Below are 16669 nucleotides of genomic sequence, written 5' to 3'. Positions count from 1 at the left end.
CGGTATTACACTAACCTTTGTCTACTTATAGTTACTAGTACCCTTCAAACATAAAACTGCCGGTATTGTACTAGCCTTCATCTACATACATACAGTTGCTTGCACTCTTCCAGGGTATTAAATGTATTCCCTGCGATACCAAATCCACCGTATACAAAAGGCTTGCACTCAGTTGACTGAGGATCGTAGCAAAATCTATTTTTAGCTGCTGTACACTGCAATGAATTATCTGTTGGCGGCTTTTCATAGAAAGAAGGCCTATCTTTCCCTGGACACAGAGATTTATCATAAACATACAATTGGATTAGAATTACTTAAATGCCTGATATTAGAAAAAACGTCACAGAATATGAACTTTTTCACTTCTACACCAGAAACGCAACGCCGTGTAGATTACAATGCATATATACATTCAGTGTGAAATTTATTTAAAGACATATATCTTCATTCAAATCCTTATAAGCATTTAAACTTACACACTCGAAAAATTAACTTTTTATACACAACACGAGAATTTATGCATGAATATTTACGTTTGTTATTAAGATAGCATGTTTGAAAAGAAGATTGTGTAGTTGATAAAGACCAGTGCTATTAGAGAGTTGTGTAGTTGATAAAGACCAGTGCTATTAGAGAGTGAACATATTTTTAACGTTCATCGCAATTATAACTTTGTTACTAATAATTAATTTTTGATTCTTTTATTTCTGCACTTTAACTTTTCATTGAGAGAACATTCTTCCTATTTAAGAATAATAGATGAAATTAAACATGAGAAGAAAATGGACACTAGCAATAAATAAAGTAGTTTATTATTTTAAGTTATTTGTAACTAACAAATTAAATCATACAACTATTTCGACTATTCAAAACCTTTTTGCTGTTTCGTTAACATACCTAAATCATAAAGACAAAAAATTCATAACGCTAGTCCAAATTTACATTTATGTCGAAGTACATTAAGAAATCTTGCAGAGTAAACTAAAACTTGAGACTACAATGAAAGATTAGACTTTATTTTCTGTGAAATCTTGAATAATAGATATTACTTACCACGTGTATTAGCTTCATCCTTAGGTTCTACAACAAATCATTTAATAATCCATTGTTTAACCGATAAATAACTAACAACATGTTAAGTGAACAAAAGTAGAAGGAAGATAATTAATTATTAAATGAGTTAAGAATAAACGTTTTGTATTGTTGTTTTCGAGAAACTACTACAAGAAATGAAACTTTAAAGGAAATTTTACAGCACAGTGAAGAAACTTCTTCAAATAATACAGTGAAATTGTAGTATGAAAACTTTAACGGAAATTTTACGGTGTACAAAAAAACTACGACAAATTAAATAGTACACCATCAAACGTTTGAAACTACTATAAGAAACTAATAGCGTGCACTGCAGATACCACTATAACAAACCTTATAAAAACTGATACTATCTTAAAAACCTACTAAAGCTAGAAATACACCAAAATTGATGACACTTTATCTTAAAGGAGTACTAAAAACCTGAAAGTACCTTTAAAATACACTAAAAACTGACGCTATGTCCAAGAAATCTACTAAAAATAACACTGTATTCTACAAATCCAATAAAACCTAACATGCATCCTATATAAACTGACACTATATTCTAGAAATTTACTAAAAACTGGTATTGTATTCTACCCGACCATTAAAAACTGATATTGTGTCCTGCCATACCACTAAAAACTGATGCTGTATTCTACCAGTGGCTTAAAACTGACTCTGTATCCTACATATCTACTAAATATGTTTATAAATTTTGGTTATTGTTACCTAGACAGTTCCAGTTTACAGGACAACATTCGTCGTCAGAGTAAACAGCTGAACAAAACAACGAGGGTACTTTTCTCTATAAATATCCCATGGACAGTCGAAAGGATTGGGTTCTTTTAACCCTGCTTTACATTTACAACTAAAGTAGCTTCTACGAGTAGGAAGCTCTTCTCCAGCCTTGTACCACGTCCCATTATAATTACACAATCCTGAAACAAATTAATTAAAGCTAGCGATAAATATTTTAGCAACTGTGACTTGCTTTTGAAACGCTTAGTTTTTAAGCTAATTGAAAAATCTTGAATGCTATATTACTATGCCAAGTCAGTTAATTTTTACGCATTTTTAACTTTTCTCTTTTTTATTGGATTCTGAACAGGTTTAAACATTTTTTTGTAAACAAGAAAGCATTTAACTGTTGAATTATTATTCTTTTCCTGCTATTTTTTATTTAGTATTCTTACTTGATTTACTTGGACACTTCTTCCTAAACTGTTATTTATGATATTTAATTATATTCTATTTGAAGCTCTTTTAATCTTCTAGTTTAGCACAAAAAGACAAGAACGTGCATACTAGTAGCTGATACTTACAGAACGGTTAAAGCATTGTAGGTAAGTTTAAGTAAAGCTAAAATATCTCTGCAAAAAGAAACTAAAAAACTGAGAAGCATATTATGATAACGTGGGCAAAGCTGCCAAGACAAATATCCCAAGGAATGGTTCAAATACATCGAAGAATACTAGCTAATACCCATAAGAGAGCTTCATGAGATACTGTAAATTGAAACACACGATTGATTGTTACTTTTATAACACATTCACAAATGAAGGTACAAGTAGTGTTCATCAGCATCACATCTCGAACATCATGTTCCGGTACGTTGCCTAATTCTTAACTTATAGACCACGTTCGACCCGGAAAATAAAAATGCCGCTGGAACAGAAAGTAAAGTTTCAAGTGTTGACGTGTAGCTCAGACAATGGATGTATACTAAATAAATATATAAAATATCCAATACCTTCCGGGTTTGTGTCTTCTTCTTCCGGGACTTCTCTTATTGACCCTATTCGAAAAATAAATAAATAAAGATGTGTGAACAATCGAAACGATGATCAAGTATAAGGTTCTTATCTTCTTCATAATATTAATTGACAATTTAGAGATTTAATTTCTCCATTATATTTATTCTCTTTCGATATGACAAGTAACCCGTTGATTTAATTAATTAAGGATATAAAATACACGCATTCGATAAAATTGAATATATATTATTAATAATAAGAATACACTCATATTTGAAAGAGCATAATTTTATGTGGGAAGCTATAAATTTGAAAGTAAGACTAAAACTAAATTGTTCTAATTTAAATTCAATTATTAAACGATGCTATTTTATAACTTTGGTTGGATGTCACTGGTTAATTATTTTTTTCTCGTTCTCGTTTATAAATTTCACGCAAACCTACACCAGTTCAAAATTACGAATGGTTATGTGAAGAGGGAAAGAAACTGTTGTCCAACCAAACGTTCTTACCTAACTTAAAATAAGTACTAGTAGTGTGAGTATTTCTTAATTTTAGGCCTAACGTGGCCAATAAGTCAAAGTGCATGGTTAACGGTCCGTTGGAGGAAAATCAAGTTTCGCACTTAGAAATCATGAATGTCATTAGAGTGATCGTCAAACTCCGAAGTAGTTGATTACAATAACCTGAGAGTTGACGATGAGTGACTATGACTAGCTATCTTTTCGAACAACTTATATATCAAAACAAAAAGTATTAAATGAAATAGTCTCCATTCTTATCGATGATACCTTTCTATCTTTTCTTAACGCCCTAATTAAAGAAATCACTTGGTTTTGAAGCAAAAAAAAAAACATGTTGATGTCCTCTGTAATGCTTTTCACATTTGCATACGTTTTCCCATTAATATGGTGTTGCAGTGAACTAAAAAGATAGCAATATGATGGGGCCGTATTTGGAAAATATGGTGGGTGTGGTAGAACTTTCCAACCCAAACTACATAATATTTTGTTGCATCCAACTTGCCACATGTGGATGTGTATTGTTGTGGAGTAGAGAAACATCTTTCAGATTGACGAATGAAGGACGTATCTGATGAAGGAATTGATTTAAACTTTCCAGTTGCTGACTATAGACCTCTTCATTGACATTTTACTGTGGATTGAGGAGTTTCAAATGAATTACCTTTAATGTCCCACAAAATGCAAAGCATCAGTGTTTGTGTATGAAATCCAGGTTTTGGGGTCGGAATGGTTTTGATCTAGGATTGAGCCATTGTTTTTTGGTGTTTCATATTAGCATAGAAAATCCATTTTTCATCACCGGTGACAATTCTGTCCAAAAACGGTTTACGCGCATTTCGTGCCAGAAGAGACGAAGCAACATTCACATATTAGAAATGATGATCATTGGAGAGTTCTGAGGCACCCAAATATCTTCTTTATGGTGTTTTCAAATTTTTCTTAGAAGTATATGTATTGCTCCATGAGAGACATACAATTGCAGGGCCATTTCACGAATGTGTTGCCTTGGGTTAGACTTAATAAACGTCTTCAAATCATCAATATAAAGTCCAACATGTGGGGTACTGCTCTCACGGTTTTTAAGGCTAAAGGCTCGTGAACGAAATTTGCTGAACCATCACTGACCCTTGTAAACGTTCAAAACATTTCCATAAAATTCTTTTATATTCTTTGTGGCTATAGAAGCGTTGTTTCCCTTCTTGTATTCAAACAGCATTACACGCTGAATGTGTCTCTTGTAGTGTGCTATCACTATAAAGTATTAGAGTACACTAAACTTTAAACATTATATAGGCTACACTAACGTAATGTTTAGGGAGTTCGTTTAACTATTGTAAGTAATGTACGTTCTTCTGGGTGGTTAATGAAAGTGTTCCAAAACGCGACATTAATTTCTTGACAATCTAGTACAAGAGGAGCTTATGCTGCTAGTAATAATTAACTGTTGATTGATATAACCCACGTAAGGAAGTGTAATTTTCTATAGTTTACAAAGTTGCATCGGTAAGAAACTGAACAGGTTGCATTCATCTATCATTATGATGATGGTTGCATTTATATTTAGTCATATACAGTTATGACAGAAACAGGACAGTTAAAACTTTCGGCGCTTGTCCTGTGAAAGTGGGTTTTTCTCGGGGGCTCCCGTTTCTCCCCACAGCAAAAACTTAGGCATTGGATCTTTAGATCCCAGCCAAGGCAACTTTATTGCCATGCCCTGAATCGGGTCGTTTGTGTTCACATTTACTATGACAGCTGCCTATCGGGATGAGTTCTGGGTGTTTTTCTCCAATGCTACCTTTGCCTTGTTCATGAATAATATTAATTATGACCAACTCCATTCCTTCACCCAAAAAAATAGTAAAAAAAAGCAAACCACCTAAATTCAATAACCTTCCACGAAAGGGGTCGAAGAGGAACCACAACGTTCCTGAACACCCCAGTTCTTCTGACTTCTCTCTCTCTAAACTAAACCCCTGCCACGTTAGTTTGCGTTTTACGACAGAAAGTGTTCGTACCCCCTGCGTCGTGAGTAGTTTTTTTGCTCATAACTTAAAAAGTATCACGATTAGGATAATAAAAGTACAGTATATTTTACATATTATACTATCACACATCTACGTAAATGTTTATGTAACTTAAATGACAAATAAACTGTTTATAAACAAATAACCAAACACAGGAGGGGCAGAAAGTGTTCGTGTGTCTGTTTAATGGGCAGTTGTGTAGCCTTTCAGGTGAATTACTTAACGCAATCTCTCCTCATAGCCCTCCATGATCCTTTGACAGTACTCGACTAGCATTTTCTTTCATTCTTCTTTACAGAAGGCTTCCAACTCTTGCATGTTTCACGGATGACGCTGATGAACCCTGGTCTTCAACTCATGCCAAACGTTTTCAATTGGGTTGAGATCGGGTGACTGCGATGGCCACTCCAGAGTGCTTATATGGTTCCTCTGCAACCAGGATTGCACATATGTCGATGTGTGCTTAGGGTCAAGATCCAACGAAGCCCAAGCCGCAAGTTCAAAGCATCATTCTTGATATAAGTGACTAATATATCAACGTCCTCTTCTTTTTCATGATTCCGTTAACACGGTCAAGGCTGCCTATACCAGAAGAGCTGAAGGAACCCCATAGCATGATCGAGCCACCTCCGTGTTTAACTGTAGGGACGGTGTTCTTTGGAAGATTTCGTTCCCCCTTCTTACGGAAAATATAGCGAACATAGTTGTGGCCGAAAAGCTCGATTTTAGTCTCGTCTGACCAAAGAATACTCTTCCAATAGGTAAAGCGTTTATCTACATGCTTTCTTGCATACCTCAATCGTGTTTCTAAATGAACAGGCTTTAAATATGCGGTTCTTCAAGGACGGCATGCTTTGAACCCAAAAGAGCGTAACATGTTAGTAACTGTAGAGGTGTTTACTTCAACCCCACTTTCTGTATGTCATTACGTGTTAAACGAGGGTTCCTACTAACTACTCTGAGAACCTTCCCCTTGGTTCTCTCTGGAATTTTGGTGGGGCTTCCGGAACGAGGGAGGTTAGCAGTTGATCCTGTAAGCTTAAACTTGGCAATTATGCTTTGAGCAGTAGATTTAGGTACATTAAGTTGTGTTGCGATACCGGAAAAAGACACACGAGACTTGTATTTTACAATAATTCGGTTTTTTTTCGGCGCTAAATCGCCGGAAGTATATTGTTTGCTGGCTAAATTTCAATAATTATGAACCCAGTGTCTAGTTCTGGAATGGTATAATGTAGTTTATTCGCCAAACTAAACAATATTTTTACGGGAATATCAGTTTTTTCATACGTTCTGAACTGTACGAACGCTTTATGCTCCTCCTATTTTTGGTTATTTGTTTATAAACAGTTTATTTGTCGTTTAATTTACATAAAAAACTATGTAGATGTGTGTTAGTATAATATTTATAATACATCCTACTTCTATTAGCCTAATCGTGATACTTTTTAAGTTATGAGAAAAAAACCTTTCGGGACGCAGGGGTACGAACACTTTCTGTCGTAACTGTACATGTGTTAATAATATGGTTGTCTATATTATTTGTTTATGTACATAAAAGTACCAAAAGTTATAATATAATTTCGTCTTTAAAAACTTTATTTTCACTGTGGCTAAGTATACAACTTATAAACAAATATTTTCAAAACATTATTTTATGTTAAGTGGATTGAATAAAGTCTAGCTATATAGAATTTCTTAACCTTACAGTTGTTGTTTAACTGTTATCTCCGAACGAGAATGTGTTATTACTTTTTAGAGTTCTGATCATGAAGATGAAGTAGTGTGATGTTTTCGAAAGTGTTCATCGTGTGATATTTTATTTGTACATGTAGTTAACGTTTGTTTACTGTAGATACGTAAAGCCGAGCTTCTTTTGAGATGTATTATTGTTTCCGTTTCCTTTCTTGCTACTATTACTTCTTAGGAAGTCGAACTACGATGATAATGTTCAATATTTTGTCTCATGAATGAGTTAATGCACGACTATTGAAGCTTAGTCTCATTTTCTGCTCATCAAAATTACACTGAAACACAACGCATATACCAACATAAATATGTCTTGCAAGGGATATAGCTCTCTCATGAAACATTATATCTTACAAGGGATATGGCTCTCTGATTAAACAGTGCTTTATGTCTGAATAGCAATTTCTACTCATTTACATAAAAACAATTAAATATATTTGATAATGAACAAACGAACAATTGTATTATTTCTCTTTGTCTTCTCTGCAACACGTCGCAGGTTTTCTTTATTTGAAAATTTTCCCTTTGATTTTAACTCTTGTAAGTACCATAAGCAAATCGAGTGCGAATCTATATATATGTATCTGCTGTGGAAATTGAAATATCGCGAATACGTTAGTGATATTACAGTCATTCTCTAAATTATAAGCAAACGTAGCACGTGCAAAGTCATGCCATAATACTAGTCACTAAAACTTAAGAAAAATCCAATCAATAAGCTAACCTTCAAAAGAATTTATTTTAGAATGCACATAACCTATTTTTTATGATTGACAAAGATAGAAAATATTTCAGTGTTATAAATATAATTAAATACACTTAAGAAGACACAAATAGGTGATGAAATATTGCATTTAAATAATTAAACAAGTTTATGAGTGTCTACGTAAGGAATTAAAGTAAAATGATAAATGTCAAGTTGTCTGAAGATAACTGTTCTCCCTACAGTAATGAGTGACCTTTTAATAAGTGACAAAGCTTTGATATAACTCATCAAGTTGATGCTATTATTCTTTCAATATTAGAAACAAATATTTGAAAAACATTTCTGCAGTACATAATAAACTTTGCAATGCAGATCAACCTATAACTTCTTTAAGTGAACTCAGAGGTTAAAGGTAAATATGTGACATTCACTAAGCTGGCCTTTCAACGCATCTGTGAACAGCGCACACATACTTTATTGTTTTGCAGAACAGTCAAATAAACTATTCATCAATTTTCCTGCCAAACAGCCATGGAAGGATATATATACAACTTTCCAGTTAAGATAAAAACATTGGAAAGGTAGATCGTTAGGGCAAAATTTGACTAAAAATTAACGGAAGTGGAATGAAAATAAAAATTAGATAGTTTATTACAGGTAGTTAAAATTCATTGTATGAATGAATCAGGATGCCGTCTTACCCAGTCTGAAAAGATGTATAGATCTGTCGTATTGGAAAAAACTACTTAAATCCGACAAAGGAGAAAACGCTTATAATATATGCTAATTACAGATTGCTCAACACCTTTACTCCAAGACATCCAACAGTTTTAAGTGGAACGGTCGCCACAAAGCAAAACCTGTTTCATATTCTATGGTATTTGTTGCTGAGTCGACCATTGCCTAAATGTTAGCGTTCCGGGCTGCATATCGTAGGGACTATGGCTTAAATCGTTACATCAGTAAATATTCTTCATAGTTACAGCTGTGTGCACGTTAAAAAATAGCAAGTAATCTCAATATTTGGTTACAAAACCTAACAAAACTATTATAGCGGCTGGTTGCTGTTAATTAGCTCGTCTCTTTTTGGCCAATAGCTCAAAAGTAGGGAGAACTATACATTAATCCTATAAAATGGTTGGCTGTTTAGGCAAAATATGTATAAGATTCCGTTCAACTTGAAGATTCTAAGTCTACATTTGGTACCTGTGAACATTTTATCGTGGCTTCTTGAAATATGCCTCTAGCAATATTTTATAATTAACCTCTGTTGATATGAAAACTCTAATAACCTTCTATATTATACAATACCCCTAGTAATTAGTCTATAAGCCCGACATCTAAATCGATAATACCTGGTGGTGGTGAGGGAGGGGAATTTAAAGTTAAGCCAATAACATTTTCTTTCTACTAGATCAGGAAAACAAAATATATTTTTTGACATTCTAAATAAGCAGTTTTATTATAATTTCACAAGAAAAGGAGATATTTCGATATTTTATATGTATATACACTGAATAAAACATTTCCTGTAATTAACAACGAAGTAGTTAACTCTCAACCCGTGTTATCATATCTTAAAGTAAGGGTAAATAATAGATACATCTTAATAACGTTTAGGTATGATAGTTTTCTACTAAAAATAATCCAATTAAAATTCATAAAAATGACTAAAACTGTTGCATCTCCACATGACATTAACAAAGGAATAACATATCTAGTATTACTATGAAATAACTTAAATGTAGGACAGAATTAAACATCAGTTTAAATGCAAAACAATGTATTAAGAAAATTGAATGTTAATGATTGTGGTAGAGGTAGTAAACCCTAAAATCAAACCGTTCTATTTTGAAATGTTAACCTCCAATTTAGTGTCAACTAAATATGCAGACCCATGGAAGACATTTTTAGAGGATATACAGTCAGTTAGAAACAACACTTAAAAGCTGCAGCAAAGTTAAATGAAGATGAAAAAATTATTCTCATATCATCAAAAGTGCTTCAACCTGTTTACCATGAACACAGTCTCTGAACTCAATCATAGCTAAAGCTGTACATCATGTCTACTTGACATGAACTAGAGACAGTCTTCCAGGGCTTATACTGCCACTACAACATTGACTAGTTTATCTCAACTGTACAAACCTTAGGGAAATTTTAGTGGACAATATCACACTTAAGTTAAGGTACAAAATATTCGGTTCCAAGAAATGTGAAACCTAATCTCACCAACTTTATGCTGACTGTTTGTGTAAACAACGCTCACATGGCAGTTACTTGTTGGAATCTCCAAACAATGCCTTGAAAAACTTCTCTGACTTTTCAAGTTTTATTTTTTATGGCAGGAACAAAGAAATATTACTAGCAAGGAAATTCTCACTAACGAAAGAATGAACGGTGCACCGACCTCTAAAGTTGTTCTAAAGTTACTGTCCTGTAAGTTTGCCAAAATTAGTGTGATTCCAACTTGTGAATACTTGTCTAATGGCTTGAGGTTTAGTGAATTGTGTAACTCGAATTTTAAACTGTTTATTAAGATGAGCACTCTACTTCTTTTGTAAAGTATGGAAAGACTATTGTGTTATATATTAAAATATATAATGAGTTGCTATCCACTTATTCTAGAACTTGCGAAGAAACGGTTGAGTTTATTACTAACTACTTGGTTTAGGAAATACAAATAAATCGATTGAGTTAATTGCTAACTAATCTGTCTAGAACACGCAAATAAATGGATGGAATGAGTTACTACCGACTTGGTCTAAGACTCGCGAAATACATAAAGTAGATGCTCTCTACATTTACCCTAACTTTCTTGTTATCCAGGAAGTCCAAAAGCCAGCAGGTAATGCCCAGAAGATGTTCATTTCGTACATATCATAAGTTAATAAACAAAATACTCGCCTGGACTCGCGGCCTTATGGAAACACGGTAAGTGAATAAATTTCAATGTCGATATAAAACATGTACATTGTCTATTTAGAAAAAGAAAATTCTTACCTACGAGTCGTAAGGAATAAGTGAAAAAAAACCTTTTACTGCCTATTACTGTGGTAGCAACTTTTAAAATATACAGCCTAGTTTAACAATTAAATTCAATCATTCAAATGTTTTTAAATATCCCACACTTCTATTTCCTTCTTCATTTTGTTTGTTATCCATACTGACTATTTTTCACTTTGATAACTTTGATAATACTAGTTGCTACTTCGATTTTTGTTTATAAGTATAGCAGCTCTAACATTTACAATAAAGAGTTTGTTTTTAGTATTGTAATTTGAGGATTTTTAAGTCTTTATTGCATAGGGAATAAATATTTCTAAAACTAGAATCTAATTTATGCCTAGGGAAAAACGTTGTAGAGTTTTTTTTATTTTTAAGGTATGTGATAGCAGTTATTAAAGATATGTATACGTCATTCTCCCATAAACAATATTTTGTTTGTTTAGAATTAAGCTACACAATCGGCTATCTGTGCTCTGCCCACCACGGGTATCGAAACCCGGTTTTTAGTGTATAAGTCCGCAGACATACCACTGTGCCACTGGGGGGCCATAAACAATATTACAATAACTATCATGGCATGCATGTTCGTACGTCTGTCCACATATAAACAAGAAAGAGTTATGAAATTTTCAAATTAGTGTACGTATGATGCTAACTTAAAAAAAGAGTGTGCTTAAATTATCCACGCAGTTGTGCGTAGTAACATTAAATATGTATAACTCAGTAAAGGTTGTTTGTAATCCATGCAGATATTAGCGTGTAGCGATAATAAATGCAGCTTAGAAAAGAGTGTAACAATAAGTATAACTTAGAAAAGGGTGTTCTTTTCACATTCTCCAGGGCACTTAGTAATAATATATACAATTAGTGTTTATCAATGGTTGAGAAATAGAATTTCCTCAACCCTCATAGCTTTACATATGTAAGTGGGAATTCCACACCACACCAGTTCCCATGTGATAACATTGCTATTTTGTTCTGCGTAGTGAACATTTCCGTATTGTATCGCCCATATGCTGTGCGCTTTATTGTAGACCGTTTACCACAACATTTCTAATAATATTATCTACTTGCTTTGTTAGTGTCTAATAGTATCACTTAACTGCTTTTATTTTTGATAATTTTAAATGTAGCACTTAGCTGTCTATCTGATTTCCTATTGTATTATTTCTCTCTCTCTTGATAGATATTAATAAAGTATCACTTTTTCTATATAGTTTTAATTCTATCATCTGTTCCTTCTGCTAGCTTCAAATAGTATCATATCTTTCTTGCTCTTTCTAAAAGAACAGTTGTCAGTTTTACTATTTTCATATACTATCATTTATCTGTCTTACTAGCGATTTTAATGGTATATCGTTTATTTATCTTCATCCTGGTGTAAAGAAAGCACTTACATTAAAAAAGAAGTTTAAGACAAGAATACAAAATCCTATAACCATAGCACTCTCGAAGGGTATACCATTCCTCATCAAAGACAAATGGTTTACTTGTGTTGCTCAGTAACAACCGTATCACAGGTCTGCTTTGTTAAATTTTATCCGTTCCACTCATCTGCCTGGCTATCTTTTAATTGTATCACTCTCTATCCTTCTATTTATTTACCTATCCATCCATCCACTTAGCTATCTAATTACATTTCTTATGGGTATTACGTGTTCGTCCAGTTAGTTTTAAAAAAAATCATATTCCTCTATCTTTATACTTCTGTTATAATCCATCTACTTAATCCTGTCCACTTATTCACGAGCCAGTCTGTCAACATATTTACATATACGAGACTGAATTACTGAAGACAAAGAATGTTTGGCCGGATCTAGTCAAGGTTGTTTAGATTTTCGGTGTTTCCCCTGTATCATGACAAGGAATTATTCGAAGAGATATTTTACAAAAATCTCAACATAAAATGACATATCTATGTTGAAATACGTTAGTGTTGGAAAACTGTATTCCACATCTGATTATCCGATTACATGAGATTTCCTGTGAAGCAGTACTTACTGAAACTAGTAATGATTCTAATGTCGTGATAGTGGAATTCTGTCACAGTTTGAAGTGTTTCCAGTTAGCATATTTATAAGAAATAAAAGGAGTTTTAAGTTTTTTTTCCGTAAATTAAGTGTCAGTTTGACAAATATGTTTATTATTTACTTTTGGTATGTCTGACGTAAGATTATAAACGGTGTTTGTTGTCACTAGCATAAAATACCCATGCTTCGTTGAGGGTTTAAATACCCCCCCTTCTCATGATCCACAAAGGCTCCAATGTACCAATTAACCATTACATCACTAATTCCTTCTATAGTTACATCAAAGTAGTCCATGCCCTGTAATACCCCACTTGGATGCCTGAGCATGTGTACCAAGTTCATGAGGAGGGGATACGAGCACAGATTCAAAAATGGCATCCAAGAATCGCGAGGAGGAGTTAAGAATGCATAATCTGATGCAAGATTCATATTCAGTGATCTTGCAAGCCTGCCCAAACTCTCTTAGGTGATCTTCAGTTGCATTTTATCCCTCCTTTTTAGTATCCCGAATAAATAAGGGAAGTGGGGCTATGCCATGTTGATAAGGATACCTTCTGAGCCACAATGCAATAGCCTAACTAGACCGTAAGAGGAGTTCATGGACAAAGTGAATTAATATAGGATGGATATATTAATTGTTTAACGTTTCAGTTGCACACTAAATCCATATTTAACTCATTTTGTTCGCTTCTTAGCATTGTTGTTTCTCGTTGTTTTGTACATGAAAAATACTACATAAATTACATGTAATTAAGTATTAAGTTCCCAAAGCAAAAGCATGAGAAATACATTTTTAATTAGGCTGTAATTCAACATTAACGAGCATCAGTAGGTACCTTATAATACTATAATTTTAGAATACATAAAAATTTAAAACTACTACAGTAAATCACTATGTGTAAATAAATAGTAAACCAATATAAAATAATATATACGAATATATATTAACAAAAATCTTATGATTTAGTTTGGGTAATACTAATATCAAGCAGCAGCTTAAGTAATTACAGATCTATAAATAACAGTTATTTCTGTATACCATTAAGTCTCAAAAATCTTTTAAATCCTCATCATAAAATTAAAAAAGTTTGCCTTTTGCAAAAGTAAAAAAAGACAAAGTATCATACAATGCAACATGAAATCAGCTCGAAAACTGTATTGAATAATCGTAATATTATAATTACCGCATTTTGGTATATGTCTATATATAAATATAGCTTTTCCTGATTGCTGATTGTTTGTGCAAAAACGTCTTTTATACACGTTATGCTTAACTTATACGCACTAATATATATGTATATATAATATACACCTGTACACCAGGAATCAAATATGTTTTACTCTGGAAAATGACTGACAATAATTAATCAATATAAAAGTATTGAAAATAGTTAAAAGTTAATTATTAGTGTTAATTTAAAATAAATAAACAAAAACACGCGTACATGAAAGTATCATTACCGGTTTTATATTTTCAAAAATCAAGAATACTTTTCAGTTTCTAAAATTAGATACTTTCTGCTAAGACGCAACTAACAATGACAAAACTCGAATTTTGTATCGAACTGTGTACTGTGTAACGTTTAACGTTATTTTAAATTTGTCATTAAAATAATGTTCATTAAATAATTTACAATATTTTCAGAATGCAAACATTGTACAACAAATAAAAACTGAAACCCTGATAGATTTGTAACAAACATACAAAATGTATCCTATTTGACGTCCCTCTGTGAGACAGCGGTAATATTTACGGAATTTTAATATTAAAATCCGAGGTTCGATTCCCCGCGGTGGACGCAGCAGATAGCCTGACGTGGCTTCGCTCCAAAACAAACAATTCTATCTTACAATGTTGTCATGGATAACCTGATAACCATATTTCTTACTTAATCATAACCTAGATAATAAATAAGCAAATCTTTTCTTACCACTCAGTAAACAAACGATAAAACTAATTTTTGATAAAAGTTTTATTTTTTTGAAGTTCCTCATATTGTAAATCCGGAGACATACCGTTGTGCAACTGGGGGCTTGATGAAAGCAGTTAAAAGGTCTGTAAAAACTGAACAAACTATTATATATATTATATTATATGTATAAACTATTAGTTAGCGGGTTCTCCTACCCGTTACTGCAGTGGAAAGTTTACGGAAGTTTCAATTCCCCACGATTGAAAGAAAGCAAACAACCCATTGTGTAGTCGCAGATCAAAATAAGTTTGCATATTTGCGATATCTTAATTTTATAAAAATATATGCTATAAAACACTATTTAAACGAAGACTCACGTGGAAAGGCTTCGTAAAAGAAAAATACTCAAAATCAATTTTGCATAGAGAAATCTCATGTTGACACCAAATGAATGGAACAGCACTATTCGAATCTTGTGATATTAAGCTTAGCTGTTTCGATACCATTGGCAAGTTGCCTTATATGATTGAAATACTACGTCATAGCTAACCCTCAACATTTCCGATCTCAAAACTAGTACAACTGGCTGGCCACCTACGTATCTGAAAGAATGAAAAACAAAAATTTAATTTTGTATATACGTCAAATTTACGAAATACATAAATGGTGGTTTAATATTCACCAAAACCAGAGATTTTATAACCAACACAAATAATAAACTTTATTGGCTAACGTCTAATTTAGGCTGTCGGATCCTTTTGTTTTTGTCGGTCCTTTTTTTAATCAAGTTTAGTTTTTTCATTCACTTCATAGTTACACTCTATTCTGACTTTTTAATAACTTATTTTTTACCCTGATATCACACTCTTCTTGTTTTGTAACTACGTATCTATCTCATTACACATCACACTCTTCTTGTTTTGTAACTACGTATCTATCTCATTACACATCACAATCTTCTTGTTTTGTAACTACGTATCTATCTCATTACACATCACAATCTTCTTGTTTTGTAACTACGTATCTATCTCATTACACATCACAATCTTCTTGTTTTGTAACTACGTATCTATCTCACTACCCACACCCTTTTTCTTTGTCTTCTTCAGAGGTGAAATTTGCGATATTCACCAGTACTAAGTACCAAAACTTATTTGTTAAGGCAATACTAGTACCGGGACTTGTTTGAGCTGCTTTGTTCTTTTTTATATTTTACACGAATATATTTTTTTCTTTTTCAAAAACAGGTCCACTTTATCTAGCTGAGTACTTCTACTTGTTTTTGTAGAATTTCACCCCTGGTTCTCTCTCAGAATTACTTTTGATATTGTTTGGCGTTCGTAAGTAGTGAAATTCTTCAGAAAACTGGTTGTTTTAGTGAATGATACGTAATAGCCTTTTCCGATGCAAGATATTCTTACACTCAGGCTATAAAATTATTTTAAGTTAAGACTGTCCTAACATGCGAAAATCTATGACTTTAAGAATCAGTAGCAAAGGCCGTCATCGTGTTCTCCGTCTAGAAACGAAGTCAACAGGGCAGGGCTTTACCAAGATAAGAATTTTACTCGTATTATTCGTTAACTATCGTATAACTGAAGGAGTTAGAGAAGTAAACAGGTATTCATACCTGTTGCTCTCGGATGTGTTTCCGACCCTTGTCTTAGGCGAACGCAAAGTCAGAATTTGTTTTCAACTATTATGCTGCAATGCTAACACCATTTGAGTAGAAACTTTGTCTGCTTAAAGAAACAATAATCTTAGTAAGACCTTGTAATGATAACTTCTTCAGCCCTTAAAAACTTTGAATAAAAATATGTAAAAGAAAGGCTATTGGATACATGTGCGACATGAATAGCATAAAGACAAACTAGTGAAAG

The 16669-nt window shown here is 33.0% G+C and overlaps 1 protein-coding gene across 4 annotated transcripts in view; it reads right to left on the bottom strand.

Annotated features, from left to right (window-relative positions):
- Positions 1–15299, bottom strand: part of LOC143258543 (uncharacterized) — a 46260-nt gene extending 30961 nt beyond the window's left edge. The window contains exons 1-2 of one of the 4 annotated variants that reach the window (XM_076517673.1): positions 15167–15299; positions 2828–2872 (exon numbers count right to left, since the gene is read on the bottom strand). The gene's annotated coding sequence lies outside the window, so the exon portion shown is untranslated. Of the gene's footprint in view, positions 1–15; positions 37–2827; positions 2873–15166 lie in introns of those variants that run through there. The other 3 variants (XM_076517671.1, XM_076517674.1, XM_076517672.1) reach the window with 3 other exon arrangements.
- Between the last annotated feature and the right edge of the window lie 1370 nt (positions 15300–16669).

The sequence above is a fragment of the Tachypleus tridentatus genome, chromosome 8, assembly GCF_004210375.1.
Source record: "Tachypleus tridentatus isolate NWPU-2018 chromosome 8, ASM421037v1, whole genome shotgun sequence".
Lineage (NCBI taxonomy): Eukaryota > Metazoa > Arthropoda > Merostomata > Xiphosura > Limulidae > Tachypleus > Tachypleus tridentatus.
Note: the sequence above shows the minus strand (reverse complement) of the source record. Positions and strands in the feature narration are given on the sequence as shown.